The sequence below is a fragment of the Lolium perenne genome, chromosome 2 (genome assembly GCF_019359855.2).
Source record: "Lolium perenne isolate Kyuss_39 chromosome 2, Kyuss_2.0, whole genome shotgun sequence".
Lineage (NCBI taxonomy): Eukaryota > Viridiplantae > Streptophyta > Magnoliopsida > Poales > Poaceae > Lolium > Lolium perenne.
In genome coordinates this window covers 159,471,218-159,494,853 of record NC_067245.2, presented here as the reverse complement: position 1 = coordinate 159,494,853, position 23,636 = coordinate 159,471,218, and the positions used below count along the sequence as shown (strand labels likewise).

Sequence of the window (23,636 nt, the reverse complement as noted above, 5' to 3'; positions counted from 1 at the left end):
GGCACAACAAAACACAAAACTAAGATAAGGAGAGGTTGCTACAGTAGTAAACAACTTCCAAGACACAAATATAAAACAAAGTACTGTAGCAAAATAACACATGGGTTATCTCCCAAGAAGTTCTTTCTTTATAGCCATTAAGATGGGCTCAGCAGTTTTAATGATGCACTCATAAGAAATAGTATTTGAAGCAAAAGAGAGCATCAAGAGGCAAATTCAAAACACATTTAAGTCTAACATGCTTCCTATGCAAAGGAATCTTGTAAATAAACAAGTTCATGAAGAGCAAAGTAACAAGCATAGGAAGATAAAACAAGTGTAGCTTCAAAAATTTCAGCACATAGAGAGGTGTTTTAGTAACATGAAAATTTCTACAACCATATTTTCCTCTCTCATAATAACTTTCAGTAGCAACATTAGCAAACTCAACAATATAACTATCACATAAAGCATTCTTATCATGAGTCTCATGCATAAAATTATTACTCTCCACATAGGCATAATCAATTTTATTAGTTGTAGTGGGAGCAAATTCAACAAAGTAGCTATCATTATTATTCTCATCAAGTGTAGGAGGCATAGTATAATCACAACAAAATTTACTCTCCATAGTAGGTGGCACCAAAAGACCACTATCATTATAATCATCATAAATAGGAGGCAAAGTATCATCAAAGAAAATTTTCTCCTCAATGCTTGGGAGACTAAAAATATCATGCTCATCAAAGCCAGCTTCCCCAAGCTTAGAATTTTCCATATCATTAGCAACAATGGTGTTCAAAGCGTTCATACTAATATCATTGCTACTAGCATGCAAATAAGATTCCATGGGTTTTTTAATTTTCGCATTAAACCATTCATGTCTTGACTCAGGAAATAGAATAAAAAGCTCACAGATGTTGTCCATTATGCCTTACTAGTGTAAACAAGAAACAAAAAGATGCAATTGCAGGATCTAAAGGAAATAGCTTCGAGCACAAACACAATGGCGCCAGAAAAGTACTTTACCTGGAACCGAAGTATGAGTGCCTTTTACCTTTCCTCCCCGGCAACGGCGCCAGAAAAGTGCTTGATGTCTACTTCCCCCTCCTTTTCCTGTAGACAGTGTTGGGCCTCCAAGAGCAGAGGTTTGTAGAACAGCAGCAAGTTTTCCCTTAAGTGGATCACCCAAGGTTTATCGAACTCAGGGAGGAAGAGGTCAAAGATATCCCTCTCATGCAACCCTGCAACCACAAAGCAAGAAGTCTCTTGTGTCCCCAACACACCTAATAGGTGTACTAGTGCGGCGAAGAGATAATGAAATACATGTGGTATGAATATATATGAGCAGTAGCAACGGTGCCAGAAAATAGCTTGCTGGCGTGTAGTTGATGGTGGTAGTATTGCAGCAGTAGTAACGCGATAAAAACGATAAACAAGCAGTAGTAACGCAGCAGTATTTAGGAACAAGGCCTAGGGATTAGACTTTCACTAGTGGACACTCTCAACATTGATCACATAACAGAATAGATAAATGCATACTCTACACTTTTGTTGGATGATGAACGCATTGCGTAGGATTACACGAACCCTCAATGCCGGAGTTAACAAGCTCCACAATTTGTTCATATTTAAGTAACCTTATAGTGTAAGATAGATCAACAGATTAAACCAAGTACTAACATAGCATGCACACTGTCACCTTCATGCATATGTAGGAGGAATAGATCACATCAATATTATCATAGCAATAGTTAACTTCGCAATCTACAAGAGATCATGATCATAGCATAAACCAAGTACTAACACGATGCACACACTGTCACCTTTACACACGTGCAGGAGGAATAGGACTACTTTAATAACATTGCTAGAGTAGCACATAGATAGTAGTGATACAAAACTCATATGAATCTCAATCATGTAAAGCAGCTCATGAGATCATTGTATTGAGGTACATAGGAGAGAGATTAACCACATAGCTACCGGTACAGCCCCGAGCCTCGATGGAGAACTACTCCCTCCTCATGGGAGCAGCAGCGGTGATGAAGATGGCGGTGGAGATGGCAGCGGTGTCGATGGAGGAGCCTTCCGGGGGCACTTCCCCGTTCCGGCGGCGTGCCGGAACAGAGACTCCTGTCCCCCAGATCTTGGCCTCGCGATGGCGGCGGCTCTGGAAGGTTTCTGTGGTTTTCGTCGAACGTATCAGGGTTTCTGATCCAGGGGCTTTATATAGGCGAAGAGGCGGCGCAGGAGGGTCGAAGGGGTGACGACACCATAGGGCAGCGCGGCCAGGGCCTGGGCCGCGCCGGCCTAGGGTCTGGGGGCCCAGTGCCCCCCCTCTGGTCCTTCCCGGGTGTTCTGGATGCTTCCGGTGAAAATAGGAACTTGGGCGTTGATTTCGTCCGATTCCGAGAATATTTCGTTACTAGGATTTCTGAAACCAAAAACAGCAGAAAACAAGAATCGGCACTTCGGCATCTTGTTAATAGGTTAGTTCCAGAAAATGCACGAATATGACATAAAGTGTGCATAAAACATGTAGATAACATCAATAATGTGGCATGGAACATAAGAAATTATCGATACGTCGGAGACGTATCACCGGTTCATACTTGTTTGCTTCAAACAACCTTGCTAGCCAAAGCCTTGTACTGAGAGGGAATGCTTCTCGTACATCCAAAACCTTAAGCCAAAACCTATGCCATGTGTGTCCACCATATCTACCTACTATGTGGTATTTCCTGCCATTCCAAGCAAATACTTCATGTGCTACCTTTAAACAATTCAAAAGCTATTATCTCTTATTTGTGTCAATGTTTTATAGCTCATGAGGAAGTATGTGGTGTTTTATCTTTCGATATTGTCATTTACTTTTGACAGACTTTCACAATGAACTAGTGGCTTCATCCGCTTATCCAATAATTTTGCAAAAAGAGCTGGCAATGGGGTTCCCAGCCCCGATTACTTGCATTAATAATTCTCTTCACATGCTTTGCCCTGATCAATCAGTAAGTAACTTAATTTTGCATATAGACACTCCTTCATGGTATGTGAATGTTGGAAGGCACCCGAGGATTCGGTTAGCCATGGCTTGTGAAAGCAAAAGGTTGGGAGGAGTGTCATCATAAATAAAACTAAAATACATGTGTAAACAAAAGAGAAGAGGGATGATCTACCTTGCTGGTAGAGATAACGTCCTTCATGGGAGCCGCTCTTTGAAGGTCTGGTTGATAAGGTAGTTAGAGTACCCATTACCATTCGTTGACAACAACAAACACCTCTCAAAACTTTACTTTTATACTCTCTATATAATTTCAAAACTTAAAAAGCTCTAGCACATGATTTAATCCCTGCTTCCCTCTGCGAAGGGCCTATCTTTTACTTTATGTTGAGTCAGTTTACCTACTTCCTTCCATCTTAGAAGCAAACACTTATGTCAACTGTGCATTTATTCTTACATACTTGCTTATTTGCATTCATCATATTACTTTGTGTTGACAATTATCCATGAGATATGCATGTTGAAAGTTGAAAGCAACTGCTGAAACTTACATCTTTCTCTGTGTTGCTTCAATGCCTTTACTTTGAATGTATTGCTTTATGAGTTAACTCTTATGCAAGACTTTTGATGCTTGTCTTGAAAGTACTATTCATGAAAAGTTTTGCTATATGTTATCTATTTGTTAGCAACTATAGATCATTGCCTTGAGTCACTGCATTCATCTCATATGCTTTATAATAGTATGATCAAGATTATGTAAGTAGCATGTCACTACAGAAATTATTCTTTTTATCGTTTACCTACTCGAAGGCGAGTAGGAACTAAGCTTGGGGATGCTGATACGTCTCCAACGTACCTATAATTTCTGATGATCCATGCTTGTTTTATGACAATACTTACATGTTTTGCTTGCACTTTATAATGTTTTTATGCATTTTCCCGGAACTAACCTATTAACGAGATGCCGAAGGGCCAGTTGCTGTTTTCTGTTGTTTTTGGTTCCAGAAAGGCTGTTCGGGCAATATTCTCGGAATTCGACGAAACGAAGACCCAACATCTTATTTTTCCCGGAACCTTCCAGAAAGTCAGAGTGGGACCAGAGGGGAGCCCTTGGGGCCCCACACGTGGTGGCGGCGCGGCCCAAGGGGGGGGCGCGCCCCCCTAGTGTGAGGAGGCCCCGTGGCCCCTCCAACTCCGACTCTTCGCCTATTTAAGCCGTCCTGACCTAAAACATCGATACGAATTGACGAAACTCCAGAAAGACTCCAGGGGCGCCGCCGCCATCGCGAAACTCCAATTCGGGGGACAGAATCTCTGTTCCGGCACCCTGCCGGGACGGGGAAGTAACCCCGGAAGCCATCTCCATCGACGCCACCACCTCCATCATGCTCCGTGAGTAGTTCCCCCATGGACTACGGGTTTTAGCTGTAGCTAGTTGGTATTCTCTCCCCCATGTACTTAAATACAATGATCTCATGAGCTGCCTTACATGATTGAGATTCATCTGATGTAATCGGTGTTGTGTTTGTTGGGATCCGATGGATTGTTACATTATGATTAGTCTATCTATAAAGTTTGTGAAGTTATTGTTGCTGCAATCTTGTTGTGTTTAATGCTTGTCACTAGGGCCCGAGTGGCATGATCTTAGATTTAAGCTCTATACTTATTGCTTAGATTGTATCTACAAGTTGTTTGCACATGTCTATGTCCGGAACCCGAGGCCCCAGAGTGACAAAGAATCGGGATAACTGGAGGGGAAGGCTTAGGTATGAGGATCACATGTTTTCACGGAGTGTTAATGCTTTGCTCCGGTGCTCTATTAAAAGGAGTACCTTAATTTCCAGTAGATTCCCTAGAGGCACGGCTGCCCCCGGCTGGTAGGACAAAATATGTTATGCAAGTTTCTCATTGCGAGCACGTATGACTATATATGGAAAACATGCCTACATGATTAATAAGCTTGATGTTCTGTCTTAATGCTATTTCAATCCTATCAATTGCCCAACTGTAATTTGTTCACCCAACACTTGTTATTGGAGAGTTACCACTAGTGTAGATAGCTGGGAACCCCGGTCCATCTTTCATCATCATATACTCGTTCCTACATGTCATTGGAAGTAGTATCAACTATTTTCTGGTGCCATTGCTCTCATATTATTGCTACTGTTGCTGTGTTACTGTTACCACTGCTCTCATATTACTGCTGCTTTCACATCACCCCTGTTACTAGTGCTTTTCCAGGTGCAGCTGAATTGACAACTCAGTTGTTAAGGCTTATAAGTATTCTTTACCTCCCCCTGTGTCGAATCAATAAATTTGGGTTTTACTTCCCTCGAAGACTGTTGCGATCCCCTATACTTGTGGGTTATCATGCCACAATATGTTTCATAGTTCTTGGTTGTCCCACCTACCTACGTCCATCGATCCCTACATGCAAACATCCCAGATCGCTACGTGAACATGGGCCGCGAGCCTGCATCATGGGCCATCTCATTTAAAAGGCAAATTGATGTGCATCACCTGGGTTGTCCACGCAGACCTCCGCCGCCCCAAATCACTGGCTCCTTCCCATTGCCGCCCCGCCCCCGCCCCTGCACCTGCACCCCTGGCGCGCCATGTTGGACCGGATCGATGCCGCCTCACCCCAGCTCCGGTGCTCCATTCTCGTTGCGGGCCGCGCGACCCCGACCTCGCCACAGTCTGGCGCAGCTCCGGCACCGCCCCTCCCGCAGAATCCATCACCGACGCGCCTCCAATCGAACCTCAAACCTCGCTGAGGCGAAACCCTAGGTCGTCGGCGTCGAGGACGGCGTGGGCCAGGCCACGCGCGGCATCTCCCCCATGTCTTCCACTTACCCTTCCTCGCCTCGCTGCTCCGTCCCCTTGCTCGCTTCACCACCGAGTCCTCGCACCTGCAGGCCGTGGCCGTGCGGATGGTGCCGTCCAACGGCGTCGCCGGCGCCGGGATGTCGACCACCGTAGGTGCTTCTCGAGATATGACCCGTGCCCCAACCCGTAGCCACCAATGTTATTCTCCCCAATTCTGAAAAAATGGGATCTTCCTTTTGCAGGTAGCCGGAGGAGGGATCCGGGATGTTTTGCTGATGGTCACCACCGTCTGCGGGATGCACTGGTAGCACGACGCAAGCGACACGAATTCTTCGATCTCCTGCACAGATTTGTATCTGCGTCTTCTTGGGCTCCACGCGCATAGGGAAGTTTCTGGTTCCTCATTGCTGGTCATGGAACATCTTTATGTCCAGTGTATTCCTGGAAGTTTGAGGTTGCTGGTCATCCAGCGAGTGGATATGCAGCTAGCTAGCTGTTTATGTTTTTTCCCGTAGCTCGCTCTGGAGTCTGGATCCACCCCCTAATCAAACCTTGATGTGCCTATTAGTCCTCATTGCCATCGGCGGTAATCAAACCTTTCATTCCCCAAACACAGTTTCAGATAATTTGAATTCAAATAGTTTTCTGTACTACCCTGTCCAGAAACTTGATGTTACAGGCACAATTTCATCAAACTAGAATTCATGGTAGTGCATTGCATGTTGAGTTAAATTTGGCTATAGTTGAAAGTTTGTTCGTGATGCAGATTGTGGGCAATCATGGATAGGAGATACAATTGTTGTTTAGTAATATTCACTTAATGGTATGTTTCCCCTTTCATTGTATTTTTGTATACTAGAGAAAATATGTCAGTGACCTTCTGGTCTTGCTAGCAGATGCTTCTTGATTTGAGGACCAAGCACTTCAATTGATTCGTTTTCAAGTCCATGTAGATTACTCATTTGAATAACAATAACAGGATCTTCTACCAGGTTGTTTGAGCATCCTCTATCAGATAGTGAAGCATAGGTATATTCCATGTTAGTTCCTGGTTCACGTTTTCCTCTTATTGTTGTACTGTTTGGTTGTCTGTAGTTTTTATGCATTGCCACCTCCTTTGGTTGCCTTCCCTTTATTTTGAAAATTTTTCTGGACTCATATATGTATGTCCATATATGCAGAACAATTATGCCTTAAACGGATCTGATTTCTCAAAAGTAAAAGTTCATATTTTGATTGTAAAATTACTATTTTCATGTGCATGCAGAAATTGATGAAAGTACTGTCAAGCACTTCCACAGAGGTATTCAGTTGATCTCTTTAAGGTCAATGATATTGTAATCTGACTGGTACTTCCATCATCGTGCCTCCTACACTCTACGTGGCTGGCTAAAATGACTGTCCCAGCTATTTCCATTACCTACTCTCATGCATTGTGCCTCCTTCGCCCCCAACTTGAAGTATGTGATTATTTTCAGCCAATTAGTGACATACTATTAAGATCAGTCCACAATAGAGCTTAGACATGTCAAAATCACCTTTATATGGTCTCTAAATACTTCACATATATTTTGGAATTTCTTTTACAGAATTAAGTGCTAAATGCTCAGAACTAGCACTTTCAGGGATTATTAGGTTCTCTCTCTAAGTATACATATCCTAATGGCCCTTGGTGGTATAGCTTAAGATTAAAATATGTTGAAAAGTTGTAGCTTCTAAATGTAATGTACTAACTTTAAATTTGTACTTGAATTATTTTGTCAAGAATTTTTGTGATCCATATCTACACAATAGCAGGTCGATCGGTGGACACGGAAGGAAGAGAAGAGAAAAGGAGAATAAAACCTCTCCCGAGCATAAAACGTGAAAGAATTGTTGATGATATTCTCAATTATACTGTGCATATATGCATACTAGAAGATTAACAATCCATTGAGAAGCTTAAGATAAAGCTGTAAGACTAATTGTTTCCCATGCCCTGTAGAAGTCTCACAGTTCCATTCTTCTATTTTTTGTTTGTTTGTCCACGAAAAGGTAGCTGCCCCTAAAATTCACATGATGATTTTAGATCATAATTGGCCAGTTCAGTATAAATCCAATCCATCTATTTCTTATTGCAAAATTCAAGTATTATGTTGCCTTATGTTTAGAGACCATCCTCAAAAGGGTGTACACGCTTCTGAAGTTCACACACAATAAGGTGGTTAGAAGCATTAGTGTCTCATGCTTAGGGCTGATGTATTTAAAGCTTCATTTCAGATTACTCATGCTTGAATAGTTGTGTGGATGGTAACAGAGATAAAAGTCCAGGTGACTTCAAATACCAAATCAAAGCCATGGAGAACATCATAGACAATGTTTAAACAGGTAGAATTACATTGGTTTCACAATTGTCAGCTTCTCCTTTTTTTATTAACCCAAGATTCAAGGTAAAGCCGCTAAAGGGATTTTGAAGTGAATATGTTATACCCTCCTCTGCCATTTCATTTTATTTCTTATGTTTGTAGCAGTTTCAAGAAAGTTAATTTGTTCATATCCGGCACTAAATGAGGCTATTGTCAAAATTTAATATAATTTAACGATACTATCTGGGTCCTATAAAAACAATGCTAGACAAGTTTTCATACTGGTACTTTTAACGAGTTAAATATAATTTAAACGACCAGCTTCGCCACATTCACTAGAACGACGCCGCCGCGGCTGAGCTCGGCCTCGGAATCAGCAAAGTTGGGTGGGCGGTCTGGGGATTTTTTTTGTTCAGTTTTTTTGCTTGGGGGAGTTTGCGTTCTGATTTGTGTGAAAATTTCTGGTTTCTTGGGGGAGGTTTTGTGCGAGATCTGCGTATATTTTTGAAATTTCGGGTGATCTAGGCTGGAATTTGAGGCGGGCGCCGGGAATTGAGGATTCATCTATGCCATCTGAATATGGCTTTGTTTGTTGTGTTTTAGGTGAGGTTGAGGCAAATATTACCTTGCCCGGAGCATAGGGTGAGGAGGCTGAGAGGAAGGAGACCATGGAGCTGTTCCCGCAGAGTAGGGGCGGAGCTACACCCCGGGCAACCAGGGCCATGGCCCGGGGCGCAGCAATTGTACCTCCATACAACTATGGAGATTATCGAATCGGCCTGGGATTGACCCATCTCAGCTGCCAATGGTGCATCGTCGTCGATCGAATTGCTCGAACCCTTCCTTTCTCTGCTAGATACTCTGCTTAGATGCTTTTGCTGCTACTGCTGGTCCGCCCTGCCTTGTCGCGTCCTGCCCTCCTCCATGCGAGCGTTCCGGCCGGCACCCTCGAAGGCTGGTGCGATGCTATGCCTCTGCTCTAAGTCTTTTCTTTCCTAGTTCTCCTAGTACATGCTTCGCCCAATGGGAGTAGGTAATTGATTCAGCTGCGGCTCCCTGTCTGAGCTACGTGATTGACTAATTCTGTTCTATCTCAGTGGCTCAGTTGAATAGATCAATAGACTGTCCAGAAATCAAGCACTGATTTTTGTAGTACTATCTTTTTTATCTTCGTATTACCATTACTCTTTTATGATCTTTTGTGTACTTTGTTGGATTTGTTAACAATTCAGATAAAATTTTATGTTCAGTTTTTGCAATTGTGCCTAAAAAGTTGTGATATTACAAGATTTTTTTTGGAGTAGTGTCGTGGTATCGTCACGGCATATGCCATAGGGTGGCTAATCGAAGTGGTTCCTGAGGGATCTCACGGCGGTATCCGGATGCGGGTATGGGGACGAGCGACACGACGACGTACCCAGGTTCGAGGCCCTCCGATGGAGGTAAAACCTCTACTCTTGCTAGAGTGTATACGATGATCACACAATACAATGGTGCTCCTAGAGCTGTGTCCGGCTGCTCCTGGGAGGTTAAGGGAGACGATGGTCTCTCTCACAGGGCAGCGCTATGGGTGGAATGAAGTGAGAATGATCGATCCCCTGCACGAGAGGGGGTAGTGCGGCTTATATAGGCACCGGCACTTTACATATAAGACCCTATAGTCTACTGGCCGGCTTGGCCGGCTCCGGCTTCCGCTCCTTCCCGAGGCGGTGACGTCAGGAGCCGTTGAGGCATCGTGGCCTGTCCCATCCGGCTGCCAAGGTCAGCGGTATGGAGAGGAGGTGTTCCTGTCGCCGTCAGCCACTGTAGCCAGTACGGATCGTCGTAGGCCATGATGGCCTGTCCGGCGCGTGGCACTATTGCTCCACAGTGCCCCGCGCTTTACGGAAGGTGAAGTCAGCGTGGACTTTGGGAACCCGGATCACCAACCCGGTTCCTTCCAGTGCAAGACTCGCCAGCCTCGAGTCGGTCTGAGGTACAAACCCCCAGTCGGATATGGCTTGGAGAAGCCGGCCCAGCTACAGCATTGGTGGCCGTAGCCAGGCCGACTAGGACCTAGAGCCAGCCAGCTTCCAGACCAGCCGGCCACGGCGCAGCCGGCTGCTCCTCAGCCGGCCTTGCCGCGAGCCGGCCAGTGGCCAGCCGGCTGCTCCGCGTCCATTGCCCTACCCGGGGTCTTCCCCCCGACAAGTAGCTTTTTTGCGCTTAGTTTCTGGCCCGGGGCTTGCTTCAATCCTGGCTCCGTCACTGCCGCAGAGCGCCGGCTTGGGTGGTGTGCAAGATGCTCGCTCTTTTCTAAAGTAAACTTTCAACCAGTACATGATTGATCATGCTTGTTTTCTTTTGAAAACTATTGATCATGTTTGCTTACTGTAGCTCCGGTAACAATGAAAATAAGATACGTGAGTGCAAAACCAGATCAACAATGGAATATTTGGATTTACCATTTATTTACTTACTACCGTGAATATGAGTTGCAGCATGGCATTGAATGGTTGCATTAACTTGCATCAACTTGATCCTTATTGGGCACATGAAATTTGTAAAGGTAAAAAGAAGCAACTTTTTATTTTGCAGGGAGTAAAACAGAAGCAACTTAATCATCCATGTGCATGGATTCTATAACATAAATTGAGATCCAGATGAAGAGCCGGTGGACGCATGGCCACTGACGGAGAATATCGGTGAGGTAGTGGGGATCTGGAGGAGACTGCCTAAAACACAGGAGAGGGTCACCTGGCGAGCTGCCCGTGAGGCATCGCTGTTACGGAAATAGAGGACGCCGAGGAGAACCGATATCGGTAGCAGTTGGGGTCGAGATCAGAAGCGGTCGCTCAACCCGGCTAGCTCTCGTAACGTGTTTCGTTTTCGGTGGGGACTGACCGGTAATAGTTTTGAGCTGCGCTGGGACTCAATTGCAAGATACCTGTTTTTGGAGGAACTGAATCAAACATGATTAACGGTAAGTGGTAACGATGTAATGGACGAAAACACGATTTCAAACGCGAACCAAATACCTCCTTGGAGGAAAGAAAATGAGGATAAGTTTTTTACTAGGTTGTATGCATTGCAAGAAATTTTAAATGTATTTTTGAATAAGTTACTATTCTTGCAAAAAAAATGTTGTCGGTGTATAAAATAATTAGTATGCTATATTTCTTTCCCGTTGCTTCACATTCAGTGTCATATTGCACTTTTGTAATTGATTTAGACAATTAATTAGGATCAACAAAGTTTTTCTTACGGACTTAGGCAATGAAAATACCAATAATTGTCCTACGCAAAAGTGGCCAATATGGTGGAAATTGCAAGATTGTATGCTATAGAAAAAGACACATACATGTTGAAAAGGGTATAAAAGTATTGTTGTTGGTCCTCAAAGGGTTAATAAGAAGATAAAAATGTGTTTCAAAAACTATAAGTGAGTATGCACAACAAACTGAATTCACCTTTCAATATATTTTGTCTTCCCGTGGCAACGCATGGGCATTTGTCCCAGTAACTACGGAAAAAGGAAAAAGAACAATCTCACACCCGATGCCTGCCTGCCCACCACCCCCACCGCCGATGTGCTCCGGCCAGGCAGGCCGCCGCCACCGTGCTCCGCCCCGCGTTGTCGTGCTCCGCCCCTTACTCTTCCCGGCCTGCGCCGCCCGGAGCTCGTCCGCGCCAGATCACCGGAGCCGCTCGCGCCGGCGCCGCCCGAGCTCGCCCCGCCGGCCCCTGCCAGAGCTCGTCCGCGCCGCCCATCGCCGGGAATCGTATCAAGGTGCGCGATCTCGCCTTCGTCCTCCACGTCCAGCTCGGGGTCAACTCCGCCGTGCACGAATTGCCGATGAGATGTCTCTCGTCTGGTTCGACCCGAGGGCTCGCGGGGACGCCGTGCTCACTGTGCCCTAGAGCATGAAGGAATGGAGCTCGGCTGCGAGCAGGGGGGCGCCATGGTGGTCCTAGGCGCGCGGGGCTCACCGGCGTCGAGCAGGAGGCTGAGGGATCGACGCGCGTGGCCTGCCTCCGGGCACGCTAATCATCCTTGCAGGGACTCCGGCGAGCAGCGACCAGGGGGAAGCCCAAGGGGAGGCATGCGGCGGCGCCGCTGTGCTCCGCCCCGCGCCTCCGTGCTCCTCCGGCGAGGCAGGTCTCTGGTTGACTCGCGCTGCCAGACCCCAGCTCCACCACGCGTGCGTGGGTGGCCTCCTGCCTCTCGGCCGGCTGCGGCCTCGACGAGCGTGGCCTGCCTCCTGCCGCGCCGGCGGCGGCCTGGACGCGCGTGGGCGGCGCTATGCAGAGTAGAGGAAGGAGAAGACCCCCCCGTTTCTTTTGTTTTAGTGATAACTAGCACAATACCCGCGTGTTGCGGCGGATTTTAAATAGCATCCATAAAATCAAAATTTCTTCCATGCTCTCGGGATTGGACCCCTTTTCAAAGACTTCGCCTCGATCTCGACGGTAGATATAACATGACGCCAGATAATTCATTGGGGACTTCTTTGAGCAGGAGTAACATGTACGATCAATCGTTGCAACTTTAATTTTCGTGGCTATATATCCTGGTCAATTTGCATGGCGTGAACCAACATTGTGAATTCAATAACTTGCAATTTTTTTTGTGAATTCATCAATATTAAGCGATGTGAGCGCTATTGGTATTCATCCATCTTCACCTAACGCACATGTTTATAGAAAAAACTCCTTCAGATTTTGCTAATAATGGCAAAAATATATGTATTTGGTATATGTGTGGTCGTTTCTTTATTAGTACTAAATGGCGCACTCATCATTTTTTAATCGAGGTCCATCTCTCAATCTCAAGGGAAAGAATCATGTTGCAGACATAGCAGGCATCGAGGCGACGCAGTCGGATTCACCACTGGTCATGTCCGTGTATACTCCCCCAGTCGCTTAGCTTTTTCGTTAGCAGCATGCCATCCCGTAATCTTTTGTGTACCGTTTTTTTTTTTTCATTCATACGGCAACCCACCAACACACACCAGTCGGAGGCATCTGGGAAAATTTTGCCCAACACACACAGTCGTGAACTCGTGATCCATCTCTCATATTTTTGCCCAACACACGGTCCCCCTTTCTTGTCCACCATCAGCACCTGGGAAATTTTATTTTTTTCCTCATCATTATTGGATTTGAAATCCATCAATGTTGGTTATACTTTGATGCATCTTGCCGATATTACGTGAACCTTGTGAACCTATATAAACTGGTAAAACTCTGTATGAGAAAACGAGATGGGAATACTGAACCTCAAAAGCACATGCATCGTGTCTCGTTTCAATTAAAACTTTGTCTCTGCAGTCTTATGTTTGGTCTGGCCCAGCCCAGATTGGATGGGCTTTATGGTGAACGCGAGGTTCGTTGCAGGATCCGGGCCAACCAAGGCACGCGCAAGCTCGCTCGTTCGCGGACGGACCGACCAAGCAAACCATTTTTGACTTAGGCGGTGGCATAGGCAAAACCTATACACCGACCAGGTCGGTGGCTACCGGCCACCGCACACCCCCTGGTCGGGTATGGGCCAGGCCCATTTGTGGCTGTTTAGCCTCGTTTTTTCTTTTTTCTTTTTTCTTTTTTCTGGTTTCTTTTTTCTGTTTTCTTTTCTTTTTTCTGTTTTCAGTTTTGTTTATTTTTTTTAGATTCGAAAATTTTGATTTTTAAAAATTGTTCAAATTGAGAAAATGTTTAAATTAAAAAATGTTCAAATTTGAAAACTGTTTAAATTTGAAAACCGTTCAAATTCGAAAACCGTTCAAATTTGAAAATTTGAAAATTGTTCAAATATGAAAATCGTTCAAATCGAAAAATCGTTCAAACTCGAAATTTGTTCATATTCAAAAAATGTTCAATTTTGAAAATTATTCGAGTTAAAAAATTGTTCAAATTTCGAATTTTGTAAAATATTCAAATCCAAAAAATGTTCAAATTTAAAAACTGTTTTAATTTCAGAAAACTGTTCAAATTTTATGAAAAACTTTTTCTCGAAAAAAGTTTTTAAAAGTGTTAGATTTTAAAAAACGAAAATATAAACAGAAAAGAAAAAACAGAAAAGAAGAAAGAAAAAGGAAAAAAAACTCACCTGATGCAATGGGCCGCGGCCCACTAAATTACTGGATCGTGGGGGGTGTGCGGTGCCTTCCACCCACCGACCAGGTCGGTGGCGAGGAGCTCCCGGTGGCATATGTTGTAATTTCGACTGAAGTGCAGGGGTAAGTTAAAAACGGACGAAAAAAGAGGGGTACTTCCTTTATTAGTATATATATAGGTATAGGTATAGAATTTTATTTTTTTAATATGGGCTGGCTTTATAATATTGCAACATCAGCCTTACATATGGGCCTCTCATGTCAGAAGGGCTGTCAATTCGCGTTCAATACAAGTTTAGTGTATTTTGCGAAAATCTTAGCAAAATGTGGTGGCTTTTTGCTCCCCAAACACAAAGTGGTACCGAAATAGATATTTAGCTGGGAATGTGGTAGTTTTATGCTAATAACTCGTGGCCCACCCTGAAATATTGAAAAATGCTTTGTATTTAGTCATTTGGGGAATAATTATCACACATGGGTAGTGCAAAAAAATAAAAATAGGGGGTTGTGCCCACCTGATAGATATTTTGTGTGTCTGTCCGCCACTGGATGGAACTTAAACCATATGTTATAGCTTGTTTTACTTGAGCTTCGCTCACTTTAAGCTGCTAATTGATTGCAACTTTGAGGCATTGACATGTAAACTCAAAGTCATCTGTTTTTGGGGCAGGTCAGGTAGTGCCCATCTATTCCAATTTCTAAATAAAATGAAACTATGTTGTCCTAGAGCCCAAAATCTATATCTACTGCAGATGCACACAACGTAGGATTCAGTAGGGCACATCACATGTCCTTGCCTTCACATCATGGGAACGTAGGATTGAGTAGGGCACATCACATGTCCTTGTCTTCACATCATGCAGTCTGTGCTGCACCACCTCACACGCTCTACCTCCAAGGCCATCTGTATGCGCAAACTTGGACAACAACCTGAAACTTCTCCACCCAGCCCCCAGGGTATGAAGGGATTCAGTGACACAGCCAAAGCAATCATGGGGAATGGGCGCACAGCGACGGTGGCCGACGTTCATCCCCAGCAAACATTAGCAGTTTAGTACTAAGAGCTCTTGTTCAACGATTCGAACGGGAACCCCCTCGTCCCCTCTACAGCCTAAACTAACTCCATACGGATTTGGTGATTCTCACTGGATTGACGACGAAATGGCTCACGAAACCAGGAAATCGACAACATCAAATAAGACGCATCACCAACTACAAACCCTAGTTCCTACGATTAGGCATTCATCACAAGATTTCTACTGTCCTCGCGTGGAAGGGGAACAGACAAGCAAAAGGACCAGCGGCAGCGAGGGGAGAGAAGTGGGGGAATTTACCTGAACCCGACCTGATAGAATCAGGCATTGCGAGCTCGTCGGCAAGCTAGACGGCGTAGCAGCGCTCCGGGCGGCCACCCGCCCCTCGCCGGCGAGGCTCCGGCCGACAACCCACCGCCACTGCCCTCAAGTGTCAAGTCGCCGTTGCTTCTCGATTAGCTCGGTGGGGAAACGAGTGAGAAGCTATGCGGTGGCCAACAAGGCAAAACAATCAGAAACAAAAAAAGAAAGAAAGAGAAAATGTGTACTGCAGCTGCCCTATGGGCCATGCTAGTCAGTGACTACAAAAAGATCGGTATTACGCCAAGGGCTACGCTGAGTACGAGGTCAATGGAGACTATGACGAAGCAGCTACGCCTCGCCCAATCGTCTATGCATGGCTGCTTTACCAACTTTTATATCTTGTGCAAAATCAAAACGATAGATATGGCCTTAATTTATTTTTTGGGTCAAAGTTCCTACAAATTTAGAAGCAGCCTATACGTTATAACATCAAATCATATTCTGTGAGCATGAACACAGGTGCTCCCCATGGATCGGATGTGGCACATTATAAGTTTATTACTACTAAAAAATGAGGATATTATATTTTTCTTATGAACATATTTTGTGTTGTAACATGTGTACTTGCCAAATTTCATTAAAAAAATATCCAAAATTTGGTGCCTGCACAGAAGGCACGAGAGTTCAGATCTTGCTCTTCCAAAACAGTCGTTTTTCTTTGTGCTCCTCCACTGTTTTTGTGTTGTACCACGGCACTCTTTCTAGCAAAAAAATGCTCACATCCTTCTCTATTTTTCTCGGAAAAACAACTCTTACATGCAGCCTGTCAAATTTCACTGCTAATAGCTCATACGAATGTTAGGACCAAACGAAATGCACAACTGGGGCGATCATATATTTGAGATTCCAAGGATACAAAGGCATGTCAGAAAACTGTCTTAACACAGAAAGACAACTATAGTGCCACCATAAACTCAGCATTGCCACCCAGAACCTTAAGATGATTCATCGACATCACCAGCTGCTGCTGCGCAAGCCTTCCTTGTACACTTCAAAGTCATCCGAAGACCAACGGCACACAAGGTATAGTCGGAATGTTGTCATGTGCACCCCGAGCAACGCTGCAACAAGGAAAACAAAGGGACATCTCTACTACTTAAAAAGACTAAAGTAGTTCCTTATTCTGCCACAATACGTTTGGTCGTCCAACCTACCTACGTCCACCGATCGCTAAAGGCAACATCCTTCGTCCCTCACGCGTGCGCTGGGAAACCTCCTCGTCATGCCCCAACCCCAACCCCAATCTTCCCTCAAAAAAAAAAAAAACCCAACCCCAATCCCTATATCCGATCTCACGATACCAGGGGCAGGCGGAGGCCACCGCCGTTGTGCTCCTCCTGCCGCTCACCCCGACCACCACTGCGGCAACGACGACGACAAGAATGGAGACAAGGCGGCAGTGCCGTCTCCAGTACAATCCGGAGCGCGCCGTCCACGCCGCCGAACCGGCTATCCTGTGAACCTCTCGGTCGCAGTGGACTACCGCCGCCACTCCATCTTCCCTGTCGACGGTGAGCCCACCTCCCTCTGTCCTCCCCTAACCTCTCCGACCCCGCATATGTGCGCCGCCGAGCATACCTGGAATCAGCTGTCGCGCCCTTCTTCTGGTATGCCCCTGGCACCACATATGCCTCACGCGGTACGCCGGTGCGGAGAGCCGTGAGATCTCCACTGGCGGACCGGCCGCCGCTGGGGAAGATCTAGGCGGCGGAGCCTGTCTCAGTACAACGGGCCGAGCGTCGGCCTCTTCTCCTCCAAGAGGCTGTCGCCGCCTGTATGGACGACCGCCACTCGGGATTCCTCGGCCGCCACTCCGTGCTCCTGGCCGCGTCCTCCGAGGACGAAGAAGAGAGCATGGCCTCGTGGGGGATCACCGAGGATTGTGGCTACGCCAACTTCTCCGACCTCATAGCCTAGGAGATGGGGTGTGCTCCCGCGACTCCAGCCTGTTCGGGAGGACGGGGACCTGCACGGCAACCGAGTTGACGACGAGGTAATGTAGCGGTGTGTTGGACGGGCGTCTGCCAGGAAATGCTCCCGTGCTCAAAAATGCTCCTGTAGCATGCTGCTGGATATTTTGCGCTGAAGATTAGCAATAACTGAATTATGTTGGTTAATATTTCAATTTGTATACATTGTTTATAATCAGACGTTTGTGCAAAAGTAAGAATCTAATTTAACTCTTATATTTATCAGGAACAACACGTTGATGAGCACAGATTTGGATTTTGGGCCACCCAGTGCTCCCCACAACACAAGATCGGTAGGAGCATCACAATTTCAACGCATTTGGTGATATCAGAGACCACTTCTTTTTTCAAACACAGTTTGTTCTTATTTTCTTTTGCGTGGAAGCACTTGATATGCAAACAGCAAAACCGAAAGAGGCTTTGAGAGGATTAGCTTACCATCAGTGGCAGATATATTGGCTCAAGATGTTCATGAACTTCCTACGAGGTACAGTCTGAGATCATAATTTACATGTACGAGAAGCTTGCATCTCATTGTCCTGTTCCATAATAAGAAATTGCAATTCAGATCAAATGTTCACGAAGATGGTCTTCAAATGTTTTACATCAAGACCAATTTACTAGCTCAGATACCAAGCTTCACAACTAAGTGTGTTACTTGCTACCCATCTGTGGAAGTATGGTAGCAGAAACATAAATGCAAGTACCAGCCATGTCCCAACCAAGAAAATCCACATCATAGTTACTATCAAGTTTGTCTGAAACTTTGCCTGCTTGGTTTTTCAGGTAAGTGCCGTCGTGTCGGGTTGGGTCATTTTTTCGACATCGAAAGAAAGGCCGTGGATTTTGTGCAGCTGGTGCCAATGCATGTGAATATTGATAATGATAATGCCTTCTCTACATTTCAAAGCTTGTGGAGCAAACAAATTTCCCCATAGCCGCCAGTTTTCAGGGACTATGAGATCCTCTATGTTGTATGTCCAGGTCTGCATTCTTTCTTGTGCCCCTGAATCTCTTATTTGGTTATTTGTGTCTGGTAAATGCTACCAGCTCAGCTACTTTAGTCCATTGTACTGTAGTTATTTGAGTGATCTCATAAACATCAGTGGATTCAGTGTGTTATGCTCATTATCTCTCACTGTTAAGCATTTTGTACTTCTGCACCAAGAGTTTCACCAAAGGCTTGGATTTTCTTCAGGGCTTCCTCCTTCTCCCCCTTCAGCACTAGATGATGTTGGTAATGGTGAATTTGGAATTATCAGAAATGCAAGGGCAATGAAGCCAATAGGTGATGATGTTGGAATGCCCAAAAGAAAAGCTAATGGGATCCTAATTTGATGTTTTCTCCACTGTTATAGCATTGATTGTTTGCAATGCGGATGCATGGTTGCTGCTCAAGTTCAGGGATTCAGATGACATGGCTCAAAGATATCCACATAGTGCAATTCCAAAATTGTCCTGGTCTTCTGGTATGTGTAATCACTCTTCTAATCTCTATAAATTCACCATTGTGTGATGTCTTATGCTTTAATTGTTTGATTGACAACAGAACAATAATTGCATATTTTCAGTCAAGTGATGCCAACTGATTATTGAAATTCAATGTTACCTATATAGAAGTATTTTCTCGTAAAGCCACAAGAATTTTGACTAGATGTTAGCGTGCAAGTTGAACTCTTCTTATTGACAAAGCTAACCATGTTTTGTTTAAATTTAACTCACAACATGAGTATTTTTGAAAGGGCCAGAGCTAGATTTATTAAGGGTGTAGTGAAAAATGTACAAAACAAGAAGCAGGCTAAGGATATATATATTGTTAGTTCTCTGTGGTGTATAATTAATGACGGGAAAATACTTGTGGTACTAGATCATTGGCATTCAGTTTGTCATTGTTTGCTAAAGAATTTATTTGTGCTATTTACTGCTTCAAAATTTGCAATCGACATTAGTGTTTGTTAATACTGAGACGAATCTTGCTGCGTGCAGAACTTGCATAGAGGAGGTTATTCTGAAGTAAGTGTGGGAAAAAAGCCCTGGATAGATCAAAGAAATACATAAGATGTCGCAGGTTGCACCATGTTCTCGTGCTATTACTATATTTGTTTAGTAGCCCGATATTAGTAAGTGCTTCATTTTTTAGATTTCATATTAGTAGCCTGAGAAAGAATATATTGGTGTTTTGTTTGTGTATTCATGCTTAATAATATTCAAGTAGTAAGGGAAAGAAATTTTCCTTGAGTCAAAGACCGTTGGTGCTCTTTAGTGGCTGTTTTTTTTTTTTGTTTCATACGTTGTCAACTTACTTTTTCCTTGAGAATGGTATTTCTGGTAGTTTATTGTTCAAGTAGTATGGGAAATAAATTGGTTGGAAATTTTCCTTTCCTTTGTCCCCTCCATTCTCCATGTTGCACACATTATGTCATGCTTTAGTCCTGTACTCCTTGATTACAATAAATAATTGTTGCTTCTCCTTGTATAAGGTTGTAAAATGTCAGTTGAGCTATCAGCTACTTCCATCACATGCATAGTGAATTCATGCATGGTGAATGGTGATGCCATCAATCTCCCTAGAGTGAAAATGGTTAGTCTCTGCATGCTGGTTCACCTTACTTTGGTATGGTGGAGTGAACAAAAAAACCTACTGTCTTTGCTAATTGCCACCATACTTCCTGAAACTTTAATAGTCAGGATCCCTATTCACGTGAAATGTTCCATGCCATGAACCTGGTCAATTTATTATCAGTAATGACATGATCTCCTCGGAGCACATTGTCTTATGCATCTGCTATTATCAAATAGTATGTCAGATGATACTTTTCATTTGCTCTGTTGTTTCTCACTCTCAGTTGCATGGAATATCTGCCTCCCTGAATATCATCCTTGAAAGTAACAGTGTTATTTTCTTTACACCATCTAGCTAACTTATGTATCTTTTACTGGTATCAACAGGCAAGATTTGTGATGTTGTACAAGTGCTTGGGAAGGACGTGCTATCAACATCAGCGATTGTGGCGACCTGTCCTGTGTGTCACAAGTACTTTTTCTACTCCTCCTTGGACCACAATTCCAAGAATATTTCCTTACACCGTACTTCTTCTTCAAGTACGCAGAGAAAGCTATTGCAGCTGCGAACAAAGGGCTTAACTTTTCCGGCCACATGATGGGGACAGGGGGCTGTGTTCAAGATCCGGCAGGCCATCTGCCCAAGAGTGTCCTGAAGCCCACGAAGCTCCCCAAATCCACTTTCAAGGTTGTGGCTGCTTATTTCTGATGGTAGAGAAGCAAGAGCAACTAGAGTTTAAAGTCGCCTTATTCGCAACCACAGGCAAATAGAAGCCTGCATTCTCAGTACCTCTTGTAGATATATGTGTGCTGGAAACAAAGAGCAACCTGGGTGTCATGTCCTTTTCCTCTGCTGTTGCAAACTTTTTTGTGTTGGAAACTGCACATCTTTGTTGTTTGTTTTGGTTATGTGCTGATGTGTTGGTTGATGAAATAGAGTAGACTGGCTTTTACTGCTGTTATGGTGTTGACCTAGGAAATTCGTGTTGCTCCTTGATTGGACCGCAAAGGACCAGCGAGGAGGCGCCCCATGGGGCGCCCCAACCACTATTATAGCTTGCTTTTCTTGTAATACCTGCCGTAGCTAAATAGAATATTACTGTTGCAGATGAATTAGAGCATGATCCAGCCATAAAGATCGGTAAAGTAGACATAGGTTCCTCATTTTTAGTGGCAGGTTTAATGGCTGAAAACCTTCATATGATTATCATTTGTATTTATGTAACTGCAAAATGATTCTGATTGTTTACACAGGTGTGATTAATTTTCCCATCCATCTTCTATGGCAAGAATAAAACCAATGTACAGAGATAACATTTTATAGTTTCCTTGAATATCTTTCTTATGTTGTTAAATTCCCATGTCATGTAGAGTAGATAGTTTCATATTTATTCTGCAAGGAACACAATGAGAATCAACAAGAGGAGGAAAGTAACAGTCTACATCTCAAATGGTTTCAGTAAAGTTGTAGGTAAGCCTAATGGCCTATTTGACCTTGTTCATTTATAAGGCTAGAACGTTGTTTGATCTACTGTCTTTGGCCATGTATGGGCCATGAATATTAGATTATCCCACTTTAGATTTTGATGTTTTCATTTCTCTTGATGGAAGATTCTGATTTACATATGCTTTACCCTTTATTTTATAAGGCTAGAACAAATGGCACTTTAATTCTCTTTTCATTAGTTCAGAAAAACCTTTACTTCTCTGTGCCATTAGTTCAGTATTAGAAAACCAGCTACGGTTACTTCTCTGTGCCATTAGTTCAGACAAACAATAAGTTTTCCTTTCTTTTGTCATCCCCTGTGTCATCATTTAGACCTACGAAGTAGGCACAATTAAGTTAGAGGTGTATTTTGGATACAAACTGCATCCAAACACACCAGTAGGATTACCACTATCCCGGATATGTTTGCAAATCAAAACAAATCAGTGCTAGATTAAGCTAGAGGTGTATTTTGGATACAATGCCTTAGTTAACCGTAGGCTGATTTACTGACATTTGCATTTGGTAGAGGAATTTACCACTGTTTGTGTCGTGCTAGCTTTTTGGAGGGAAAGTAGATAGAGAACAGACAGTTCCCTCTTTCCCAAGATGAACAAACTCTGAAGAACCCCAAACAGCAACATGCTTTGGATGCCTACCTCCAGTGTGATGAGATTTAATCTGATGTTCTGATTCAATACCAATATAAATGCTAGAGCTGTTGGGGTTGGTCTGGCAGTTGTAAACTTCACTGTTGTACATCTTGGTTGGCAATAGAGTTTTTTACCCTTGCAGGTTGTGCCATTTTGTGTTCTGATTGATTTGCAGGGAGAAGTAAGTCAGTTTCTGCGGCGTCTATTTATGGCCTCTTGGTTCTTCAGTTCTTAAATATGAATTGTGAGATGTAAGCAATATTATGTCACAACATGTTAAGGCGATAAATTGGGCATGGCACTAAAATTTGTCTTACATGTATCAACTATGATCCTTGATCATTTCAGTTTAAATGCTTGGCCCCTGGTATGCTTCCCAGGGCTTCTACATAGTTATTTGTGTTGTCCTAGGGAGTTGCTTGATACGTCTCCGACGTATCGATAATTTCTTATGTTCCATGCCACATTATTGATGTTATCTACATGTTTTATGCACACTTTATGTCATATTCGTGCATTTTCTGGAACTAACCTATTAACAAGATGCCGAAGTGCCGATTCTTGTTTTTCTGCTGTTTTTGGTTTCAGAAATCCTAGTAAGGAAATATTCTCGGAATTGGACGAAATCAAAGCCCAGGGGCCTATTTTCTCACGAAGCTTCCAGAAGTCCGAAGGAGAGACGAAGAGGGGCCACGGAGGGGCCACACTATAGGGCGGCGCGGCCGCGGCTTGGCCGCGCGGCCCTGTGGTGTGGGGCCCCGTGCCGCCTCTTGACCTGCCCTTCCGCCTATAAAAAGTCTCCGTGACGAAACCCCCGCACCGAGAGCCACGATACGGAAAACCTTCCGCAGACGCCGCCGCCGCCGATCCCATCTCGGGGATCCAGAGATCGCCTCCGGCACCCTGCCGGAGAGGGGAATCATCTCCCGGAGGACTCTACGCCGCCATGGTCGCCTCCGGTGTGATGTGTGAGTAGTCTACCCCTGGACTATGGGTCCATAGCAGTAGCTAGATGGTTGTCTTCTCCCCATTGTGCTATCATTGTCGGATCTTGTGAGCTGCCTAACATGATCAAGATCATCTATCTGTAATTCTATATGTTGCGTTTGTTGGGATCCGATGAATAGAGAATACTTGTTATGTTGATTATCAAAGTTATGCTATGTGTTGTTTATGATCTTGCATGCTCTCCGTTACTAGTAGATGCTCTGGCCAAGTAGATGCTTGTAACTCCAAGAGGGAGTACTTATGCTCGATAGTGGGTTCATGCCTGCATTGACACCTGGGACAGTGACAGAAAGTTCTAAGGTTGTGTT

At 44.2% G+C, this 23,636-nt stretch overlaps 1 long non-coding RNA gene across 3 annotated transcripts; it reads left to right on the top strand.

Annotated features, from left to right (window-relative positions):
* The first annotated feature begins 16,921 nt into the window (after positions 1–16,921).
* LOC127323420 (uncharacterized) lies at positions 16,922–20,739 on the top strand. 3 transcript variants are annotated; one of them, XR_007865692.2, is made up of 6 exons: positions 16,922–17,642; positions 17,846–17,912; positions 18,005–18,106; positions 18,406–19,088; positions 19,606–19,687; positions 20,569–20,739. It is a non-coding gene; the product is annotated as an uncharacterized lncRNA (long non-coding RNA). The 3 variants fall into 3 exon arrangements; XR_011750992.1 differs by having other exon boundaries at positions 17,846–18,106; positions 18,406–18,603; positions 18,818–19,088; XR_007865691.2 differs by having other exon boundaries at positions 17,846–18,106.
* Positions 20,740–23,636: the final 2,897 nt, after the last annotated feature.